Raw genomic sequence first — 17,580 nt, 5'->3', positions numbered from 1 at the left:
CATGACCTAATGGGCATAATGGATTGCTGGGCACTCCTTCTCCTGGCCAGATATGCCAAGTATCTGCCTGACTTATCAGCATACTCAACTAGTCTTCACTTTGCGAAGGAGATTTCTCTCTTCACTGCCTGGGTGAGTACAGAGTTCAGAGCAGCCCAGAGAGCCATACCTGCTGTAACTTAGTCGATGACGGTCTATCATAGTATGCCAACTCAGCCCGCTTCAGCTAGGCCTCAACTATACATTGCTGCTCTTCCCTCGGATTCTTCCTAATTGCTGAGTATGAGATAATTAAACCCCTTAAATAAGCCTTGGTAGTCTCCCAGATGGATTACTGGCCAGACCCAAGTTAATGTCCCAAAACGTCTTACATTCCCTTGTATAGTACTCAATAAACTTGCTGTCTTTCAAAAGAAATGGATCTATATGCCAGTGCCACATATCTGTTCTATTGCCCCTGATCTTGACCTCCAAGTACACTGTGCATAATCCGAAATGGCTATATTCCCAATCCTGCAGGATAGTACCAAATCCAGACAGATCAATGGGACAAAAAACATATCTATCCTTGTGTGGCACTTGTGTGGGTTGAAGTAAAAAGTAAAATCCCTACCCTTAGGGTGGAGACACCTCCACACATCCACCAACCCCAACTCCCCACACAAGTCCACCAACTGTTTGGAATGTGGGGACATGGGTATCCCAAGATGGGTATCGCCAAGAGAGACCCCTTGGCACCCTATCCACTTGAGATCCATGAGACGATTAAAGTCTTCCCCTATAATCATGCAGCATACTCCCAACAGCCATTAATCTTGAGTAAGAGGGTGTGCCGGGCGTAGACATTCAAGGTGCCATACTCCTTCCCATGCATTAAGGCTTCGAGGATAACAAACTGTCCATGTTCATCCTTAGTTTGTTCTATTACTTGGAATGGAAGGTTCTTCTGTATTAATATAGCCACTCCTCTATTTTTAGTGCACCATCTATCGAGCAACTAGCCATAACCATCTAAGGTGCTCCCCCCTCCCCCCCCATGAGGAAGAAGCCTACTCATAGTGCATCGAGTGGAGTCAAAACAGGATTCATAAAATCTACCACTACAGACACGACCAAAACAAAAATTCTAATCACTACTCTTAAACTAAAGACAAAAAGCTGGAGACATTTCCCCCTTGTCCACAGGGGGCACTCACATTACTCACTACGACTACTATGACTCCTTCCAAATAGAGCCACGCCCCCAAACCCTTGCAATACCAAACAAAGAAAACATATGTCTTATACACATGGAAGTTAAAAGTGGGCATCCAACCCATCCGCACCATACGTCAACCTCCCGTGTTATCAATAAAAGAAATGACCACCTCAAGCCAAAACAGAACAAAGGGGATAACAGGGATTAGCAAAAATCACAAGAAAGGGAAAGATTGAGAAAAAAACCCACCCCCACAAACTATCAGAACAAAGCCAAGTATATAAAATAAACAGTCGAGAGATTAAAGGACACACTATTGTCCATAATATTTGACCTAGCCAGTCCATTTTAAAGTATTTAGGAATTCCTTTGCCTTCTCTGCTGAGTCAAGGTTATAAACAGACCCTCCATGGCTGAAGCACAATACTGCCAAGTTCCTCACAGAATATTGAATGTTCAAGCCTCTCAACCTCTTCCTTATTTCATCATAGGATTTCCTCTTTCTGATCACAGCCCCAGAAAAGTCTTGAAATAACATGATTTTTGACCCCACGTGAGTCTTTCCCCAGCATTCTGAAGGTATCCATAATCATTTGTTTTGCTTTATAACATTGGAGTCGTGCTAAGACCGGGCAGGGCCTCTGCATCGCGATCCGGCAAGCCCACTCGCACCCGCCCCCGCCCCCAACTTGACTCCCAGTCCCAGGAGCTGTGGGAGCCACAAGCTCCAGAAAGCTGACCAGATGCTCGCCTTCTCCTCGTTCTGGCAGCCCAACTATACGTATGCTCTTTCTTTGATTTCGATTCTTGAGGTCATCCACCTGATTGGGTAAGGCCCAGACCTGACACTCCAGCGCCTGGATCCACCCCACTGCAGTCTCCAACACCGTGGCTCTCTGTTCAACCTCCTCCACGTGTTACTCAAGACGTTGGATATCTGACTCATACTTTTGTAGCATGGCAGAGATCAGTATGGGACTAGTATGGGACACCTCCAACGCCAACTTGATCTTCTCCTGCTGCACCGGTAAGGACAAAGGCGCCTCTGCGGCAGTTGGCACTGTGGCCGCAAGCGTATCCGTTGCTGTAGGGGAGTGCCCTGCATCTTGTGATCCCTTTCCTTTTGTCATCTTCTTTTTCTTCTCTAAACGTTAAAATTAATATTTACAGGTTCTGGAGTCTTTATTCTGCTGATTTTGTTTTCAAATAAATGGCTAATGAAGGGAGGGTGAAAGCACTATTTTGTTTCGATTATGGTGCAGAGCCCAGCAAGACAGACCTATCAGATCGCCACCATCTTGAATCCCTTTTCTTTTTAAAACTTTTGTATTGCTAAAAATAAAAATCTGGAAACAACTAAACATCACAAAGAAAGAGTTTTGTTACAGTCAGGAAGGAGAGTTTTATTTTCAATGGACTTTCTTTTTCAATGGAATTTGTGCTTGTTGAGTTTTGATCTGCAGAGTGATTTTTCTGGATTTAGAAAGAGAGATTATTTATGTGCGGAGCTTGTGGAGAGGCCTACATGTGGATGGCTCTGGAGAGAGTATTCAGACATTGAAAGCTGAATGTTGGATTATTTGAGGAGGAGTTGTTTCTTTTTGTTTGTTCAGTTAAGTGTTTGATTTCTTTTTAATATTTATACAGCTAACGTTATCTTCAATTTTTAGCATCCTTAATATTAAATTTGTGTGGAAGGAAAGACAGCTTATTTCTATGCATAAGATGTAATTGATAGCTTCTTTTTAGGCATAATGTCACTGAGGAAGTGATAGGTAAATGTTAAAGAATTGACCAAGACTGACACAAAAGTTAGAAGCCATTTTGTCACAAAGCAATTTTCGCAGTAAGATTTCTATCCTGCTCGTGTTGTGTGGGAACAGTTCTGCTCTGATAAGACTGACCTTGCAGCTGCAAGATGTCTTGGCTCCTCAGGCGTCTTAGCTCTATCTCAGAGAATGATGAATTGTTTCTCTCTGTCCCTTATCGGTAATTCTAGCCTAGCTAAACCTGGAGTAAAAGATAACATTCAGTTTTGTAGACATTAAGAAATGTCGGCCTGGAAAGTGTATGAGAACTTTATGATTGCCCCTAGGGTGTGTAATTATGGGTAGTGAGCTTGTAATTTCTATAAAACTTGTGACATCCTGTATTTCTTTGGAATTGCACTGGACTTTATGAACAAATGGCCATGATAAAGCGAGTTAATTGCTCAACTCCTGACTATTTCGTTTTAAATGATATTCATAGGATTTATTTTCTCCAACAGCAAATCGTGGGCACTAAGAATGAATCTTATTTTAAACGGGGTTTGTTAAGATTTAAAAGAATAACTGTTGTAGGAGACTCTCCGGTCAGGGGCACAGACAGGAGATTCTGAGGCAGCGAACATGAATCTATGATAGCATGTTGCTTTCCTGGTGATAGGGTGAAGGACATTTCTAAATGTTTGAAGCTTAATGTTAAAGGAGAGAGTGAGAAGCTGGAAGTTGTTGGACACATTGGGAAAAGTGACATATTTTAGGGAAAAGATTAAGGCTTTGATGAGTGAATATAAGAGGTTAGGTACAGAACATCAAAAATAGTAATTTATTGTTTTACTTCAGTGCAAAGTTCTAATGAGGGAAGGAATGAAACAGGAGAGAGGAGATAAATCAATGGCTGAAGAGGTGGTGCAATGTGCAGGGATTCGGTTTCTTGGATCATTGGGATCTCTTCTGGGACAGAAAACACCTGTTCAAAAAGCACGGATTTCATCTGAACTGGAAAGAGACCAATGTCCCGTTGGGGATTTTTACTCGATCTATTTCCGGAGCCTGTAAACCTTTAAGAAGGGGAATCATGGAACATAACCCCCTTGACTTCCTCACAAATATGGTGCACCAAAAAACTGAATTATTCTATAAAATATGGCAGCCCTTTCTGAACTATATTGATACAGATATTTCGGCCATATTTGTCTGGCTGTGGTAGTGGTTCTGGCTGGTCCGGGGGGCCCCCAGGAGGAGGAATCCTGTATAAATACGGGTTTTACTATGACTTGATATTAATTCATTTTGAGTATGTACTTAATTATTTAATTACCCTGTTAGTTCTCGCTAGTAATGTAGACTATCCTATTTTATGTTTTGGTTGTTTGTAGGATAAATTGGTGGTTAGTTGGGTTTTTTCCCCTCTTTTTCTTTGTGTTTTGGTTATTATTTATTTTGATTTTATATATATTTAATTGTATATTAGTGTTTATACTTGTTTGTATTACTTTGTAATTTTGTAAAAAGAATGTTTAAAAATTTCCTTATTTTTTTCAATAAAAATACCTGTAAAAAGAAAGAAGGGGAATGGAGGCTTCCTAAGTAACAGTGAATCTAGAAAAATGGTTCTGAATCAAAAAAGAGCAAATACAGAAAGAAGCAAGTCAGGGAATGAAGTAACTCTGAAGAATTAAACTGCAGAAACTTGGTTGAGTGCAAGACAGGACTCGGAACTCAATGTTCCGGATTTTCGATGTTATAGGAAAGATAGAAAGAGAGGCAAGACAGGAAGGGGAGAGGTGCTTTTTGATTAAGCAGCACATCACTGCTGTAATTAAAGAAGGCATTTCTGAGGGATCGTTTAATGAAAATAAATGGGTTTAAATTAGAAATAAGAAAAGGATGATTATCTCGATGGGATTGTATCATAGGCCCGATAGTCAGAGGGAAATCGAGCTGCAAATACTTAGAGAGATCTCAAATACATGTAAGAATAATAAGGTTGTAATGTAGGGGATTTATATTTCCCAGACGTTGACTGGGACTGCCATAGTGTGAAAGGTTTGGATGGTGAAGAAGTTGTTAAATGGGTTCAAGAAAATGTTCTTGATCAATATGGAAACTTGACCTCCCCTTAAGGCAGGACAAGTCACTGAAGTACTACTAAGGGGAACACTTCAGGACTAGTGATCATAACACTATTAGTTTTAATATAGTTATGAAAAGGATAAATCTTCCAGAAAAAATAAAGTTCTTAATTGGAGTAAGGCAAATTTTAAAGGTATGAAATAAGAACGTTCAAAAGTTGATTGGAGTAGACTGTTCACAGGTAAAGGGATGACTGATAGGTTTAGACCTTCAAAAGTGTGATAACAAGAATCCAGTGGCATTATGTTCCTGTTAGAGTGAAAGGTAAGGCTGGTAAGATTAGTGAACAATGGATGAATAAAAACATTGAGGTTCCAGTCAATAATAAAAATGAATTATATACCAGGAGCATGACTGGGATCAAATGAAATGCTTGAACAGTACAAAGAGTGAGAGGGGATTCAAGATGGCAGCAATGAGAAAGGTCTGCCTTGCAAATGCTGCACCGCAACTCAGGGAAAATAGGTTCCACAATCCCCCGCTCCCTCCCCCCCCCCACCCACTAGCTATTTTGATAAAAATCCATAGTTTTATATCTCGAGAATTTTTATATATTCCTTTTAGCGATTAGAGAAGATTACTAAAGGGATAAAGGACTGCGTGGATAGTGACAAGCAGGGCACATCCCTGCAGCAACAGATACACAGGAGGCCGCCGCAACACACACACACACGCACACTCCTGCCGCAACAGACACACCCGCATACCCCTGCAGCAACAGACACACCCCTGCAGCTCCACATACACCCGCACACCCCTGCAGCAACGGACACACCCACACACCCCTGCAGCAATGAACACACCCGCACACCCCTGCAGCAACGGACACACCCACACACCCCTGCAGCAATGAACACACCCGCACACCCCTGCAGCAACGGACACACCCACACACCCCTGCAGCAACGAACGCACCCGCACACCCCTGCAGCAACAGACACACCCGCACACCCCTGCAACAACAGACACACTCACACATCCCTGCAACAACAGACACACCCCTGCAGCAACACACACACCCGCACACCCCTACAGCAACGAACACACTCGCACACTCCTGCAGCAACAGACACACCCGCACACCCCTGCAACAACAGACACACCCCTGCAGCAACGGACACACCCACACACCCCTGCAGCAACGAACGCACCCGCACACCCCTGCAGCAACAGACACACTCACACACCCCTGCAACAACAGACACACCCGCACACCCTGCAGCAACAGACACACCCGCATACCCCTGCAGCAACAGACACATCCACATAACCCTGCAGCAACGGACACCCCCGCAATCCCCGGCAGCAGCAGACACACACGCAAACACCCCTGCAGCAACAGACACATCCGCATACCCCTTCAGCAACAGACAGACCCACACAGTCCTACAGCAACAGACACACCCGCATACCCCTGCAGCAACAGACACATCCACATAACCCTGCAGCAACAAACACATCCGCACACCACTGCAGCAGCAGACACACGCGCAAACACCCCTGCAGCAACAGACACACCCACACACCCCTACAGCAACAGACACACCCACACACCCCTGCAGCAACGAACACACCCGCGTACCCCTGCAGCAACGAACACACCCGCGTACCCCTGCAGCAACGAACACACCCGCATACCCCTGCAGCAACAGACACACCCACACACCCCTGCAGCAACACACACACACGCACAGTCCACCAGCAACAGACACACCCGCACACCCCTGCAGCAACAGACACATCCGCATACCCCTGCAGCAACAGACACACCCGTACACCCCTGCACCAACAGACACACCCGCATACCCCTGCAGCAACAGACATACCCACAACCACTGCAGCAACAGACATGCCTGCACAGCCCTGCAGCAACAGACACACCCGGACCCCCCTACAGCATATATACACTCACACACCACTGCAGCAACAGACACACCCGCACACCCCTGCAGCAACGGACACACTCACACACCCCTGCAGCAACGAAAACACCCGCACACCCCTGCAGCAACAGACACACCGGCATAACCCTGCAGCAACAGACACACCCGCACACCCCTGCAGCAACAGACACACCCACACATCCCTGCAGCAACAGACACGCGCAAACACCTCTACAGCAACGGACACACCCACACACAACTGCAGCAACAGACACACCTGTACAGCTCTGCAGCAACAGACACACCCGCACACCCCTGCAGCAACATACACACCCGCACACCCACACACCCCTGCAGCAAAGGACACACCTGCATACCCCTGCAACAACAGACACACTCGCACACCCCTGCAGCAACATACAAACCCACACACCCCTGCAGCAACACACACCCCTGCAGCAACGGACACACCCACACACCCTCCGGCAACACACACACCCGCACACCCCTACAGCAACGAACACACCCGCACACCCCTGCAGCACAGACACACCGGCATAACCCTGCAGCAACAGACACACTCGCACACCCCTGCAGCAACGGACACACCCTCACACCCCTGCAGCAACGAACACACCCGCACACCCCTGAAGCAACAGACACACCGGCATAACCCTGCAGCAACAGACACACCCGCACACCCCTGCAGCAACAGACACATCCACACACCCTCCGGCAACACACACACCTGCACACCCCTACAGCAACGAACACACCCGCACACCCCTGCAGCAACAGACACACCGGCATAACCCTGCAGCAACAGACACACCCGCACACCACTGCAGCAACAGACACACCCGCATACCCCTACAGCAACAGTCACATCCGCATACCCCTGCAGCAACATACACACCCACACACTCCTGCAGCAACAGACACACCCACATACCCCTGCAGCAACACACACACGCAAACCTGTGCAGCAACACACACCCGCACAGCCCTGCAGCAACAGACACACCCGCACACCCCTGCAGCAACAGACATACTCGCACACCCCTGAAGCAACAGAGACACTGGCATAACCCTGCAGCAATAGACACACCCACACACCCCTGCAGCAACGGACACACCTACACACCCCTGCAGCAACGGACACACCCACACACCCATGCAGCAACAAACACACCCGCACACCCCTGCAGCAACAGACACACTGGCATAACCCTGCTGCAACAGACACGCCAACACACCCCTGCAGCAACAGGCACACCCGCACAATCCTACAGCAACAGACACACCCGCATACCCCTGCAGCAACAGACACATCCGCATACCCCTGCAGCAACAGACACACCTGCACACCCCTGCCGCAACATACACACCCGCACAAGTGCTACACAAGGATTGATCTGTTTCTTGCTCTATCAGTTCTTTTGGATGCGGTACTGGCCTGTAAAATTGGGAACATAGCCATTTCTGCTCATACAGCAGTGTATTTGGAGGTTAAGACCAGGGTAACGCGGTAAATTCACGGCTTTCCTCCTGAAGGACAGTAAGTTTATCGAATACTTTTTGCGGGGGTTTAAAATAATTTTGGATATCAATTTAGGTATGGCCAGTAACCAGTCAGTGCTTTGGGAGACTGCCAAGGCTGATGCAAGGGGTGTAATTCTTTCTTACTCAGCAAGTTGGAAATGACAGAGGGGAAAGCAGCAGCGAATACCTGAGGCCCGGCTGAACATCGCAAAGAGAGAACTCTGTTTTGCAAACCAAAGGCTATTTGAAAATGGTGATAAGCCAGCAAATACCTGATATATTTGGCCAGGAAGAGGGACAGCCCCGAATCTATTCCATCTATTAAATAGGATACTGATACTATTAGCTGAAAATGTGTTGCTGGAAAAGCGCAGCAGGTCAGGCAGCATCCAAGGAGCAGGAGAATCGATATTTTGGGCATGAGCCCTTCTTCAGGGCTCATGCCCGAAACGTTTTCAGCTCTGATCTCCAGCATCTGCAGGCCTCACTTTCTCCTACTGATACTCTTACTTGTGATTCCAAAAAGATCAATGCGGCGTTTAGGAACTTTTACTCTGAGCTGAATCAGTCAGAGGGCTGTGAGGACAGGTTGGTGAAGATGGAGTCCTTCTTTAAGAATCTGGACCTTCCAGGTGTGACTCCAGAGCAGGTGTCCCTTTTGAATGCTCCCTTGACAATGTAAGAGATAAAGGAGGCAACATGGCACCCAGCCCAGATGGCTTTCGGAGTGAGTTTTATAAGCAATTTATGAATACGTTGGCTAGGCCAATGCTGGACATGTATAATTATTCAAACAGTCAGGACTGCCCTCCCGCCCTCTCTGAGAGAAGCTAAAATTTCTCTCATTCTCAAGACAGGGACAGCCCTGGAGATTTGTGCTTTGTACAGGCCCATCTTGCTGCTAAACTCAGATTTTAAAGTTCTGTCTAAGACACTAGCGCTGAGGTTAGAGAAGGTGCAGCCCTCTATTGTAAAGGAGGATCAGACAGGTTTTATTAAGGGCCATAGGTCCTCTAATAACATTAGAAGGGTACTGAGCATGGTGCAGGTGTGCCAGCAGAGGTCAATTCCAGGCTTGGTCTCCCTTGATGTGGAGAAGGTGTTTGACCAGGTGGAACAGCCATATCTTTTTTATGTTCTGGAGCGGTTTGGTCTTGGTTGGGTCTTTGCCAGATGGTGATCCTATGGCAGCAGTCTGTACTAATGGCATAAGGTCTGATCATTTGAGTATTGGCAGGGACAGCCGACAAGGGTGCCATCTCTCACTGCTGTTCACGTTAGTGACTGAGCCATTGGTGAAGGCTATCCGGAGGGACCCCAATATAGTTGCCCCGAGGTGGGATCACAGGATCAAGAGATCACCCTTTATGCAGGTGACGTTCTTGTTTTTCTATCAAACCTGACAAGGTCTATGCCTCATTTAATACAAAGTTTCAATTTATTTGGCTCTTTGTCGGGTATAAGATCAATTTTATGAAGTTGGAGGCCATGCCTGTGGGGGGGGGGTCTTGGGAGACTACCCAATCTCGAAGGTGGAGTCCGATTCCCTTTCAGCTGGTCACAGGGAGGTTTTCTGTACCTAGGCATTTCTATCACTCCTGCCCTTGACCAATTGTATAAGGCTAATTTTATGCACTTGCTTGAGAAGATAAGGCAGGACCTTCAGCATTGGGATGTTCTTCCAATATCTTGGTCGGGTCAAATAGCTCTTGTTAAAGACTAGATTAGATTTCCTACAGTATGGAAACAGGGCCATCAGCCCAACAAGTCTACACCGACCCTCCAAAGAGTAACCCATGCAGATCCATTCCCCTACCCTACATTTACTAATGCACCTAACATTATGGGCAATTTAGCATGGCCAATTCACCTGACCTGCACATCTTTGGATTGTAGGAGGAAACCGACGCAGACACGGGGAGAATGTGCAAACAACACGCAGTCGTCCAAGGTGGGAATCAAACCCAGGTTCCTGGCGCTGTGAGACAGCAGTGCTAACCACTGAGCTACTGTGCCACCCCAAATTAATGTTCCTCCTTGCTTATTATATCCCATGCAAATGCTCCCTCTGATGTTACCTCGGCAACGTAGCAGACACTTAACGGTTGGCTCGGTTCTTTCATTTGGCGCCACAGGCGGCCTCTTATTAAACTTCCCCAGGGAATTGGGGGGGTGGGGGGGGGGGGGGGGGGGGGGGGGGGGGGGGGTGGACTTCCCAGATTTTAAAGATATCAAATCATTTCCCTATTATCCTATGTGAATGATTGGGCTTCTCAGGATCCGAGGTCAATATGGCTGGATATTGAAGCCTCCCAGACAAAATGTCCCCTATTAATTTGTTATTTATGGATAAGATGAAGACAGTCACACAATATTGTTGAAAAACAATTGTCATTAACATGGACAAAGCGTGGAAAACGATGTGACAAAGCGAGGGTAGTTTGTATAAAACTTCCTTTCTTACCCCCATAGTAGGAGTTCCAGAATTTCGGCCAGGGTCGATGGATGCTGGTTTTATGTTATGGACACCCAGGGGAGTCTCCTGTCTGGGAGACTTATTTGAGGGGGAGGTCATAATGGCCTTTGATCAGTTGAGTCATAAGTATGAATTGCCTAGCAATTTTTTCGTTGTTTTCAGATCAGGGACTTTATCCAGTAAAAGGCCACACTGTTGGTTGATCTTTGTCAGTCTGATGTGGAGAGGAGAGTGCCTCAGTCTACAGATATTCTTTCGATTAGCACCCTCTACCATTTACTGGGAGGTGACGCCTTGAAAGATGTTGAATGGCTCTGCAGGGTCTGGGCATAAGAATTGGGAGTGAAGATCACTTCAGAGGTATGCGAGGGTATTTGGGAGAACATGAGAACGATCTTGATTTGGAATAGAACGCAGGCTATCTGGCCCCAGAGTGGCTTACAAAATTTAAAAAGGGAGCATCTCCAATGTGTCCTAAGTGCAAAATAGGTATTGGTACTCTCGCTCATTGCTTGTGGTCATGCCACAAGCTTTGCATCTACTGGGGCACTATAGCAAATGTCTTGGCAGGGATCCTGGGGACCAAAGTCAAGGTAAATCTGATATCTATTCGATTAGATTACTTACAGTGTGGAAACAGGCCCTTCGGCCCAACAAGTCCACACCGACCTTCTGAAGAGACTCACCCAGACCCATTCCCCTACGTTTACCTCTTCACCTAACACTACGGGCAATTTAGCATGGCCAATTCACCTAACCTGCACATTTTTGAACTGTGGAAGGAAACCGGAGCACCCAGAGGAAACCCACACAGACATGGGGAGAATGTGCAAACTCCACACAGTCAGTCGCCTGAGGCGGGAACTGAACCCGGGTCTCAGGTGCTGTGAGGCAGCAGTGCTAACCACTGAGCCACTGTGCTGCCCGTATTCTCTTGGGCCTGCTGAATCTGCCCTCTTAGATGGGCAAGGGAAGAAGCTGTTTAATATTCTTACATTTTGTGTGAGGAAGAACATTCAGATGAGCTGGATCTCGGAAAATCCCTCAGGCCTAACAGGATGACGTAGGTTAGTTGTGGAACATGTCCCCTTACAAGTATGGTGCACCAGAAAATGGAACTTTATTATAAGACATGGCGACCGTTTCTGAACTATATAGAGGCGGACCTGTTGGCTACATGCACTAGGGCCTTTATATAACTGCGAGACTTGGGTCTGTTGGGCTGGATGCCCTGAGAGGAAGAATTCCAAATAATCACGAGTATGCTAACTGATGCTTCCGATGATGGGGAGCTTTGGTGGGATTGCGTTGAACGGTGTAATTTAATTCAATTTTTTTGTTTAATTATTTATTGAACTGTAGTATGGGCAGTTTTTAAAATTTGTTTTGTAAAGAATAAAGATCTTTCTTAATTAAAAAACGAAAGAAAAGTATAAAGAATGCAGAGGCATTCTTAAGAAGAAAATCAGGAAGGCAAACAGGGGATTGAGATAGCTTGGCAGATAAGGCTAAAGTTCATTCAAAAAGATTCTACAAATACATTAAGAACGAGAGAGCAACTAGAGAGAGTGTAGGACCCATTAAAGATCAACATGGTTGTCTATGTGTTGAACCTCAGGAGATGGGAAAGATATTAGATGAATATTTTGTGTCAGTTTTTACTGTTGAGAAAGAAATGGAAGATAGAGAATTCAGAATCATAGAATCCCTACAGTGTGGAAACAGGCCATTTGGCCCAACCCTCCGAACAGTAACCCACCCAGACCCATCCCCTATCCCTATTACTCTACATTTACCCCTGACTAATACATCTAACCTATACACCACTACGGGCAATTTAGCATGGCCAATTTACCTAAACTGCCCATCTTTGGATTGTGGGAGGAAACCAGAACACCCAAAGGAAACCCACGCAGACACGGGGAGAATGTACAAACTCCACACAGACAGTCACCTGAGGCTGGAATTGAACCTGGCTCCGTGAGGCAACAGTGCTAACCACTAAGCCACCGTGCCACTCAGGGAAATAAAATATTGATGTTTTAAAACCACTCACGTTACAGAAGAGGAAGTGCTAGAGATCTTATAAAACAGAAAGGTAATAAATCGCCAGGGTCTGAGCAAGTGTACCCCAGGATGTTGTAGGAAATTAGGGAGGGGGAAATTGCAGGGCATCTAGCAGAAATATTTGTATCACCTATAAACAAGGGTGAAGTACCGGAGGACTGGAGAGTGGCTAATGTAGTGCCTTTGTTTAAGAAAGGCTGTAAGGAGAAGCCTGGAAACAATAGACATGAGAGTCTGACATTGGTGGTGGGTAAGTTGTTGGAGGTAATTCTGAAAGATAGAATTTATATGCATTTGGAGAGCTCAGGTTTGATCAGGGATAATCAGTCTGGTTTTGTGCGAGAAAAGTCATGTTTCACGACCTTGAGATTTTTAAATTAAGTAACCAAAAAGATTGATGAGGAGAGAACAGTAGATGTTGTTTAATTGAATTCTAGTAAAGATGTTAACATAGTAGACTAATTAGTAACTTGGACACAAAATTGACTTTATATTAGGTGACAGAAGGTGATGGTGGAGGGCTGTTTTTCAGACAGGAGGCCTGTGACCAGCAGTTTTCCACCAGAATTGGTACTAGGTCCACTTCTGATCATCATTTATATAAATGTTTTGGATGACAATATAGGAGGCATAGTTAATAAGTTTGAAGATGACACCAAAACTGGTGACACAATGAACAGTGAAGAAGGTTATCTAAGATTACAAAGAGATTTGATAAATTAGGTAAAAGGGCTGAGGAGTGGCAGGTGGAGTTTAATTTGGATAAATGTGAGGCATTGCATTTTGGTAATACAAACAAGGGCAAGAGTAACACAATTAAGGTAGGGCCCTGGTTGGTGTAGTAGAACAGAGACCTAGCGGTTTAGGTACATAATCCTTTGAAATTTGCACCACAGTTAGACAGGGTGATTAAAAAGGGGTTTAGCATAGCTCCCTTCATTACTCAGACCTTTGAGTACAGGGTACAGGAGGTTGTACAGGATGTTGGTGAAGCTTCTTCTGGAGTACTCCGAGAATCAAAATTCTTAAGCATGCAGACCATAACTTTGTTTCGGTAAGTGTACAGTGAAAATTACCTGGAGTAGGTTATCTAGATTGACTACTAGATTTTAAAACAGACAGAAATGTATTCACAAAGTTACACAATGAAATACAAAGAACAGAATAAAGAACCCATACAGAACTCAGTCTATCCAAATTAGACTTAATTATGCTGTTTCGAATATACACAACAGTCCCAATAAGCAAACCCCCTTAAAAACCAGTATAAATGGAACAAATGATTACAGGTTGAAGTTAGAAGGGCAGAGGGAGAGTTTGTTTCCACACAGCTCACTGTTGAACTCCCAGCTAGTTCTGGACTGAACTGCTCTGCTAGAGAGCTGACCACTCCCTTTCCATTATATCGGTCACTTAGAAGACATGACCACTTTGGCCTGAAGTCTCATCTGTTTACATATAAACAAAAGGTCTCTCAAAATCCTTTTCATCTCTGTACCAAACCAGTCTGATCGGAGCTCGGCCTGGTTTATGACCCCTCTGAAAAAAAGTCAAGGATACAGTATTCTTGAGAAAAGGAACAGCTTTTAGGAACACTATAGACATGGACCCCAAGATCCCTCTATTCCTCCACACTGCCAAGAATCCTGCCTTGAACACAGTATTCTGCATTCAAATTCGATCTTCCAAAGTGAATTACTTCACACTTTTCCCGATTGAACTCCATCTGCCACTTTCTGCATCCTGTCAATTTCCCGTTGCAACCTACAACAGCCCTTCACACTATCTACAACACCAATCTTCATGTCATCGGCAAACTTATAATCCACCCTTCCACTTCCTCATCCAAGTCATTTATTAAAATCACAAAGAACAGAGGTCTCAGAATTGATTCCTGCGGAACACCACTGATTACTGAGCTCCAGGCTGAATACTGACCATCTACTACCATCCTCTGTCTTCTATGGGCCAGCCAATTCTCTACCCAGTCAGCCAGATTTCCTGTACCCATACCTCCTTACTTTCTGAATGAGCCTACCGTGGCGAACCTTATCAAACGCCTTGCTAAAATCCATGTACACCACATCCACTTCTCTAGCTTCATCAACATGTTTTGTTACATCCTCAAATAACTCAATAAGATTTGTAAGGCATGACCTGCCCCTCACAAAGCTATGCTGACTATCTCTAATCAAACTATGGTTTTCCAAATAATCATAAATCCTGCCTTTCAGAATCCTCTCCAATACTTTGCTCACCATGAATGTAAGACTCTGAGGGCTGTAATTCCTAAGATCATCCTTATTCCCTTTCTTGAACAAGGGAATAACATTTGCCACCCTCCTATCATTTGGCACCACTCCAATGGTCAGTGAACAAAGATCATCACCAAAGGTGCAACAATTTCTTCCCTTGCTTCTTGGATTTACCGAGGGTAAATCCCGTCTGGCCCAGGCGATTTATCTATCCTTATGTTTTTCAAAACGTTCAACACATCCTCCTTCTTGAACATATCTATAATTTGACCCTTTGGAGTCCAGCTGTCACTCAGGCAAATTGATGTTGCTATTGTCTGAGACAATTGCCATTGTGAAGATGTGATGCTCAGAACTCTCAGCACTCCTCCAGGTGCGATTAACACTATTATTTTTTTTATTTTATCCAGACATGGGATATGCACCTTTGTTGACCAAGTCAGCATTTATTATTCATCCCCAGGTGCCTTTGAAAAAATAGTGGTGAGCTGCCTTCTTGATCTGCTGCAACCTGTGGTAGAGGGTGAGTGACAATGCTGATGGGATGGTGCTCCAGGATTTGGACCCAGCAACAGTGAAGGATCAGCAATATATCCAGACTCGGGCGACTGTCTGCATGGAGTTTGCACATTCTCCCCGTGTCTGTGTGGGTTTCCTTCGGGTGCTCCAGTTTCATCCCACAGTCCAAAGATGTGCAGGTCAGGTGAATTGGCCATGCTAAATTGCCCGTAGTGTTAGGTGTAGTAGCTAAGGGAAATGGGTCTGGGTGGGTTACTCTTCGGAAGGTTGGTGTGGAGTGTTTGGGCTGTTTCGACACTGTAGGGAATCTAATCTAATCTAATTTTTCCAAGTCAGGATGGTCAATGGCTTGGAGGGGAACTTTCAGATGATGGTGTTCCCATGTGTCTGCTGTCCTTGTTCTTCAAGATGTAAAGTACTTTCCAAGGAGCTTTGGAGAATTTCTGGAATACATTTTGTAGATGGTATACAATGCTGCTACTGTGTGTCAGTGGTGGAGGGAAGGATGCTTGTGGATGTGGTGCCAATCAAGCAATGCTTTGTGCTAGTTGGTGTCAAGTTTCTTGGGTGTTGGAGCTGCAAATTTTTATCGCTCCAAATGGATTCCTCAAACCACTAAACTCCTTGCTGTGGAGGGACAAACTTTCTGCTGAGTGTTTATTCAAAAGGATCACTTCTTTTGTGCATACCTTTCTCCCAACCCAAATGGCCTTATATTTCAAAAAGAGCTGATTTAAGTAGGCTCTCTTGAATTGACAAAAATAGTGTCTTTATTAATTAATGAACACAAAAAGAAATTGTAACAAAACATACATGCATAGGTTATAAGAGGCGAGCTGAAGAAAATATATTAAAAAAAGATATAAGGGTCAGTTGCTGAATTTTCTGTGAAAGGGCAGACAGTTGAGTGTTGCGACTGTTCCAGTGTATATTCCAGTAGTGATGACATTAGTACTCGAACAGTTCCGCTGGAGATTTTTGTCTTTGAAAGTTGATTGAGGCTGTTTTCTCGAGACCTCACATAGCAGTGGCTGCCTGGCAGCCCTCAGAGTGGAGAGAACCTTTAGCCTGCAGTCAGCATTCCCTCGGATTTTTTTTAACTGGCTGTGTGGCCCTCTGAGGCTCATGTGACAGCAGCTTCTGAAACCAGAAGACAATGTTGCAATTCACATGCTGATGCTGGTCGCTGTGTAGGCAACCTTGGAGCGGCTACATGTGTGCAACAGCGCGCATCTTACAGGGAACCTTGCAGGGGTGTTTAAATAGCTGTTCTCAGATCTGTGACCCTCCCAGCAGACTAATATGCACACTTGAACTTCATCCACTTTTACAGACAATCCAGACTTCATCTCACTTTTAACCCCTGCCTTGGGTATTGTTGTAATGGGGAAAATATCTCTTGCACAGACTTCTGGTTATATTTTATCATCATGATTGTAGTCTGACTTAATCAAAGTTTGTGATTTGTAGCTCGGGTGCTCGTTGTTGTGGTTCTGTTCGCCGAGCTGGAAGTTTTTGTTGCAAACGTTTCGTCCCCTGGCTAGGCGACATCATCAGTGCTTGGGAGCCTCCTGCGAAGCGCTTCTTTGATGTTTCCTCCGGTGTTTATAGTGGTCTGTCCCTGCCACTTCCGGTTGTCAGTTTCAGCTGTCCGCTGTAGTGGTTGGTATATTGGGTCCAGGTCGATGTGTTTGTTGATGGAGTTTGTGGATGAATGCCATGCCTCTAGGAATTCCCTGGC

The 17,580-nt window shown here is 45.2% G+C and overlaps 1 long non-coding RNA gene across 1 annotated transcript in view; it reads left to right on the top strand.

The window, feature by feature from the left end:
* Positions 1–17,580, top strand: part of LOC148137462 (uncharacterized) — a 44,473-nt gene continuing 26,893 nt past the window's right edge. The window contains exon 1 of the long non-coding RNA XR_015754262.1: positions 1–132. This is a non-coding gene — a long non-coding RNA (uncharacterized LOC148137462). The remainder of the gene's footprint in view (positions 133–17,580) is intronic.

Source organism: Chiloscyllium plagiosum, unplaced genomic scaffold (genome assembly GCF_037043375.1).
Source record: "Chiloscyllium plagiosum isolate Xiang-an unplaced genomic scaffold, Cpla_swu_hap1 HiC_scaffold_43, whole genome shotgun sequence".
NCBI lineage: Eukaryota > Metazoa > Chordata > Chondrichthyes > Orectolobiformes > Hemiscylliidae > Chiloscyllium > Chiloscyllium plagiosum.
The sequence above is the reverse complement of the archived record's forward strand: the minus strand, read 5'-3'. Positions and strand labels throughout refer to the sequence as shown.